This window comes from Bombus vancouverensis, chromosome 11, assembly GCF_051014615.1.
Source record: "Bombus vancouverensis nearcticus chromosome 11, iyBomVanc1_principal, whole genome shotgun sequence".
Classification (NCBI taxonomy): domain Eukaryota; kingdom Metazoa; phylum Arthropoda; class Insecta; order Hymenoptera; family Apidae; genus Bombus; species Bombus vancouverensis.
In genome coordinates, this window is record NC_134921.1 from 1,326,286 (window position 1) to 1,333,767 (window position 7,482).

At 34.1% G+C, this 7,482-nt stretch overlaps 1 pseudogene across 1 annotated transcript; it reads right to left on the reverse strand.

The window, feature by feature from the left end:
• Positions 1 to 238: 238 nt before the first annotated feature.
• On the reverse strand, positions 239 to 4,419 carry LOC117165098 (uncharacterized; annotated as a pseudogene). Its single transcript, XR_013059592.1, has 3 exons — positions 4,378 to 4,419; positions 4,109 to 4,262; positions 239 to 3,281 (listed from the first exon to the last, which is right to left on the reverse strand). The product of XR_013059592.1 is annotated as an uncharacterized LOC117165098 (transcript).
• Positions 4,420 to 7,482: the final 3,063 nt, after the last annotated feature.

Sequence of the window (7,482 nt, forward strand, 5' to 3'; positions counted from 1 at the left end):
AAACAAAACGCACAAATTAATGAAATAAACAACACATGATAAAATGAATAAACAATACATACTTGCTCAGTGCACACAACAATACAGGTTGCTCAGGAGCAAGTACCTCCGTCTCCATATAACCTGTATCCAAAAGAAAAACATAAACGAAAATACTGATCGGATTCTAAATATTGTGAACAGATAATAAATAAGCAAAACTCCCAACACTACCATTATTAGTAAAGAAACAAGGACGAGATGACCTTAGAACGTAAACGTTGAAATGAAGCCTCAAGCCACGCATTGCAAATAGAAATCTACTAATAATCAATCTAAACAAATAACAAAATCAAAATTCATAATATGCCGCTACGGAGATAGGACAACCTGCAACTACATATCAAAATATATTCATGTAAATCACCAATAAAAATACCGAAAGTAATTATCAAAATCCAAATAATCTATACAAATAAATAATGAGTAACCAAAACACATAAAACTACACATTGAAGACAACCACTTCACGACGTTTTCCATGAAATAAATAAAAAAAGAAAAAAAAATAAAACAAACAAAACTTACTATACTCTATTGAAAGAAACACGAAACAACACATGCCATGCGTACAACGACTCCATAGAACAATAGAAATCCCATTACCCATGAATTAGTTATAAATAAGAGTAGCAGCATACGAAAAAAGCTTTTTAGTCGGTTAAAAGGTTTCAGTCGGTTCAGAGAGATCATAAAGAGTTCAGTCGAGTTCGAAGAGTGCAAGAAAATTCAGTTTAATCAGTCAGTTCAGTAGAGTCCAATAGAGTTTCATTGTCCACCCTGTTTGTCATCTTCTCAAGAAAAGAGAAATTGTATATTCTAAGTCGTTATTTGAAAGAAATATAAAAGTGTTCACATTGTCACGGCCGGCCCGATCATCGAAACCAATATCAAGTTAGTAAAATTGTGATAAGTATCCATAATTGTTACCATTTGTTAACCGCGGCGTCCATACAACCCTTCGCTCAATTGCGTCTCCAATAAAATTTAATACAACAGAAAAGTATCAGTGTTAGTTACCAATTTGTTAATAAAGGCGTTTATATTGTTATTCTTTAAGTGTCACAGTTCGATTAACCGTTAATTCGATCAAGTAAAATTTGAATAAATTATAATATAACAACACCAACCCAACGCACGAAATAAATCTGTGCGTCCATTCTAATTATTTATTCCGAAGAATTTTAATCCTCTCCCGTACTAGTATTCCTGCCGAAACGTGGAATTTATTTGCCAGTTGCATTAAATGTAAGTAACGCTACCTATTAACATAACAACTATTGAATAGAAAAGAGAGAGAGAGTGAGAGACAACACGACGTTTAGACTAAGACCCCGGCAGACACAAGGTACAACGAATTGAGAATTCTCCAACGGTAGTGCGCTTGAGAGACGCGATACGAGATTGAGAATTCATACGAGTTGTTACCGAGAATACGACAGACGTGACAATACTTACAACACAATAACATTCTTGACGTAAAGACAAAATATAAAATCTACAATAAATACAAAATAGTAAAAGGAAAATTGGAAGTAGAGAAAAATAGTCCATTGTAAAAGAAAAAAAAATTGTTTGAAATAGTCCCTAGACTATTTCTGGTGGCAACATCTACCCTATTAATCGGAAGTTTTAGAATATATATGTCGGGTTTACATTAGAATTAGGGTTAGGGGCGTGAAACGAATCTTCGTTTGGATTACACGTCGTCGTTATGCAATAGAGAAGACTTCGACTAATGCAAATACGATTATCATAGAACTAGACAAGTAACCGTGGTAATTAGATACTCGAGAAACTAATGACAATGATCCTAGGTTCAATAACGAATCCGCGGTCGACGGGATAATAGATGAACGTGCTCACAAAATCTAAGTCGGACGCGTAATATTCACTGGTCGTAAAGGGTTACTCTATTAGTCGATGAGACCGCAAGAAAGAATGACTTTCCGTCCCGACGATGCCACAGAAGAAAACTATGGTGGGGTATGTCTAAGGACACGAGATCATCGGATTCGTCGGGGATAGTCTTCGTTCGGAAAGTAAGTGAAATTGACATTGCTGCTAATTGGTCAATCTCCATATCGGTAGTTAGAAAAAGATGCTAGCCGCCCTCGAGGGAAAGTTGCTAGTGGGAGACATCGTTCGTTCAAAAAATAGATCTCCCCTAACTTCCCGTAGTTGGGACAAAGACTGTTTGTCCGTTTGAAGGACTTTAGGTAACTAGATCTTAGTGTTTATAACGGCCCTCGGACTAGCTGATCACGTACTGTGGAGACGCGTCGGCATTTGGTAACCATCATACCCGAAGAATAGGATCTGCGTGTGGCGAGCCACAGGACAGAAACCGTTGGAATGTTTACTGTCGCGTGCCGCTACAAATATTTCTTTTAAAGAGAGCTATAGAATTACTCCATACCTTTGTTAAACAAAGCGTTCATCCCGTGACCGCGGCTACGTTCGGCGACTGGCTGTCGCCTCGAGCCCAAACTCATTATCACAACTCGCGAACAATTACAATCGGATTGAATAACTACAATTGTCTAATTACAGCTATAGTAGACTCTAGATTACAATGTTGCGGGATTATCCAAAATTCCAAAGGCTCCGGTGTTCTTTCATCTCCGACATATAAATACCCATAGACTCATGGCTCCGAAGCTCTGTTGTAATGTAACGCTGCCAGAGTGTGGATCTAGATTACTATACACTATACTTATGCTTATATTTATACTTATACTTACAGTTACACTTATACTTAAATATATTTCTGTTACACATCCATCACGCGTTCCTCGAAGAGGTAACTTCAACAAAGGTGGTTGGAAAATTCTTCAGCTTGCTCTTCGTTGCTTCTGGCTCATGTGTTGTCCGTTAATCTGATTGCTGGGATTAGTTTAATTGGCTTCTTTATTTTGTACGTGGCTTTCCATAGGAAATAGTTGGAATTTTCGTACGCAGAAAGTGAATCTATGAATTTTGAGAATTCGTTATTATTATGATCTTTTATTTTACATTCTATTTCCTTTGCAAGTTTGTTTAGATGCTTTTTGCTTTCATATGCTCTATGTTTTTGCCATTTTGCTTTCGCTTTCCTTTTTTTCTCTGATTTTGTCAAGAAGGTCTTGCGGAATTATTTTTGTTTGCCTGTTATTTGGTTCATAAGTAGTAGTTGCCAATGCTACTTCTATAATCTCTGTCAATGTACTGCCTGTTCGCAATGGTGCATATACTGCTAACATCTGGAAGTAATTGCCGTTAGTTTGTATTGTAACGGTGGTTGCTTGAGCGTGTTCCTGATGGATTTGGCTATGTTGGTGTTAAAAGTGGCGATTGATTAGTTACTTGTGCATAACTTCGGCTACCAAAGGTGTTGGTGTTTTCATGATTAGAGTTCTATTGTATTGTTTGCTGTTGGATCTGATTCCGTAATATGTAGTCGCTGTATGTTCTGCTTCGAAGCGTGTACCAGGAGGGTGTGAGGAAAAAGCAACACCAGGTTAATGATCATAGAGATCAACTTTTATCTTAGATATATGATTATTATGATTATATTATTCTTATTTTATACCTAACTAATTTCTAATAAATGTTATATAAAATAAATATTTTTTCATTATTAGAATCCTTTGTAAACTCTATAATTATATTATAATTTAGCTTCCTCAATAAAGAATTTAATAACATTGAAAATTTTTAATCATGGGTAATATTTTAAATGTGACACTATTTACGTATGTTATAGGTAATGTTAATAGTTACACAATTTTTTAATAAATTAAGAAAAAACTAAAAACAAACTTACTTTCCAATATATGCGTCAAATATAAAAGCATTAAAGATATGTGTACATATTTAATTTGAAAATTGTAGTCTTGTTAAACTTGTTTGTTGGTAATAATAATGCATGTTTAATAATGGTTCATAATTAATATTCATTTAAACAATGCTTTCTGTAATAAATGGAGTATTGTAGATCTGCTTGGAATAAATGGTGAGAAATTATAATAAATACATAATATAGTATTAGTTATTGAATAAGCTTACTGCTTTAGTTTATATTCTTTACCTTTAGTGCTTTCACCGAAGAATGGCGCCAAACACAAAATCCTAGCTACTCGATCGCAGTGTTCAATAGTGGTCAATTGGTAAAGTACATCTTGCGACATTAAGAACCTTATCTCCTTTACAGCAGTTAACAGACCTGTGTGTACAACTATGGCCTAGGGACAGTGTGGCATATTAGTGAAATTAAAAGCTTAAAGTCAGTAGTGTCTGCTTTCATTAATGAAAACTTAAATATATTTTTTATGCTTATTATATATTTTTTTAAAATACTGTATGACTGGAATAATGTAATACAAATACTTTGTTAAACATAATATATTAAAAATTGGATTTATATTCAATTACATTCTACTTTCCACCAAGAGTTACGCAATTAATTCACAATTACTCTCTTCGTTTAGGATCGTTTGGAAGATAATACATTTTCTTACCACTCTCTGACTTGTTTCTGCATCCCTTGGCTGAGTAATCAGGCATTTGAACTAACGTTCCAAACTTAAATGCTAATTCTGTATGTTCTCTATAATGACCAAAAATTTGTAATAAACACGAAGTATAAATCACCTTAAAGTAAAAACGGATAACACCATACAGATTTAATTACTAAGATGTGTGTAGCTCAAAATTTGATGTTAATTTAAAATTGTAATATAATTTATTGTTAAACTTTGCAAAAAAGTTGTATTTTCTTTTGAGGTTATCTTTAGCAATCTTATGAAAAGGTTATTCAACTATTATTTATATCTATTAATAAGAGCGACTTTTAATAATATCTTACTTTTTCTTATTATTCTTTATTTCCGTCGTTATTTACACTCTAATACACGGTAAATATTATTACACTTTGTTTACAGACAACTTTGTAAACGTATACTTTATACATTTATATCTATACCAATCTGCCATAACTGGTGCAGGAAGCGCTTTTATAAATGGCGGAACCAATCAGAGTTGAACGAATAGATTTGCCACACTGTCCCTGGATCAACTACACATCGCAGGGCTTAACTCTTCAGTCAGGTCTGTAACTGATTCCGAATTTGAAAAATCACCGTACGTGTAATCGATCCAACGATCGAATTAAACTGTCAAAATTTCCAATTAGTTGTGGAATAACAATAATTGTTTGGCCGTTATATTTTCTGATTGAAGAAAACAGTTACAAAACGAAGTGTATTCATTGAAACTTTTATTGCATACAATTTTGCATAAATAAAATAGTTCTATTTTTTTAGAAATAGAGTTTTAATTAAACAAGAATATTTATTTTGCTTTAATAAAATAAAAATTGAGTGTTATTAATGTCTTAAGACGAATATTAATGAAAGTAATCTGGGAAATACAATATATTACTCCTAAAACTAAGCTCTGAAATCTGAGCACATATATATGTTAGAGATGAAAGGAAACCGGAGCCTGCCCTTTGGAATTTTGGATAATCCCGCAACATTGTAATCTAGAGTCTACTATAACTGTAATTAAACAATTGTAGTTATTCAATCCGATTGTAATTGTTCGCAAGTTGCGATAATGAGCTTGGGCATATTCCACGTTTTCGCAGAGTCCGACTTAGATTTTTGTGAGCACGTACATCTATCATCCCGTTGACCGCGGATTCGTTATTGAACCTAAGACCAACATCACTAGTATCGCGAGTGTCCAAACGCAGCGGTTGATTGTCGAGTCGGTAGCATCCATACTCGTATTAACAGACCGTACCTTCGTTATAACACGACGATGGCCGATTCCAATGAAGATTCATCAAACGCCCACAACCTTATTCCTGACCCTTCTCCGACATATATATTCTCCGCACCCAAACGTATATTAACTGATAGAGGACAAAGTTTTATTAGCGAACTAATGCAACAATACGAAGAAGCATTTAGAATCAAACACATAAAAACCACTTCATTCCATCCACGATCCAACGGAAGCATAGAACGAACACACGCTGTAATATCCGACATGTTAAAAGCTATACAAAACGACAATGAAACAAAATGGGATCAAAACCTAAATTTTGTGTGTCTAACACTGTGTTTCAGGATGTCACTGGATATACGCTTTTCGAACTAACATTTGGACATAAGGCCAATCTCCCCTCTACCATATCCTAAAGTCCCCAAAGAACATACGTTGATGAAGTTAGCTTCAGGAAACGAAAATGGGATGCCAAACTACTTAAAGCCAGAGAAACTCTAATGAAAAGTAAACAAAGATATCAAAGAGATCAAAGGAGAAAAATGATTAAACCTCAATCTATTTTTAAAGAAGGACATTTAGTATTAGTATAACGATCATAAAGAACACAAGTTAGATACTGAATGGCTAGGGCCATACACCATTGAAAAAGTAAAAACCCCTTATTATGAAATAATAGTAAATGACTCGATTAGGAAAATATATGGTAATTGTATTAAACCTTACTTTCCAGGACGATCTTCACCTTCTTCATAGTTAGCTAAGCTAAACGTTATACCTCTTAACGATAGTTCTATATATCAAGAAAAATTAGCTCATGCATACTTATATAGCGAATCTGTAAACATAATTATAGGATTAGATATTAAGGATATATATGCAAAAATCAGCGAAATTAAGAGATTTATACTAATGTTAACAGAGCATTGTAAAAGTGAATGTCCGTATTTCAATGAAATGATTACACGCGCTCGCGAAAGATATTTAGGCAATTTACTAATGCATATTAAACTTATGACACACACTCGTTATCGAAGAGGGTCATTGAATTTTGTTGGATCCATTTCTAGAAGTCTATTTGTAACTCTGGATGACGATGATTTAGAATTAATAAACAAAAATATAGATAAACTTTTTGATGAAAACAATAAATTAAAAACCAACATAACTTACAAAACAAAACTCAAAACTATAGCTTTACCCTTAATGACAGTTTAGAAGAAATCCTGTACAATCGTATAGAATGCACCTCAATCAAATTTCCAACGAAGTTAACTCTCTTAATTACGAACATAGAATTAGAAGTCTTAAGAAATGGGAACTAAGTGTCTTATAAATTATTAGTTATATTGCTCTAGCATTACTAGGAATATATATGTCGGAGATGAAAGAACACCGGAGCCTTTGGAATTTTGGATAATCCCGCAACATTGTAACCTAGAGTCTACTATAGCTGTAATTGAACAATTGTAATTATTCAATCCGATTGTAATTGTTCGAGAGTTGTGATAGTGAGCTTGGGCTCGAGGCGACAGTCAGTCGCCGAACGTAGCCGCGGTCACGGGATGAACGTTTTGTCTAACAAAGGCATGGAATAATTCTATAGCTCTCCTTAAAAAGGAAATAGTTGTAACACTCGACAGTAAACATTCCAACGGTCTCTGTCCCGTA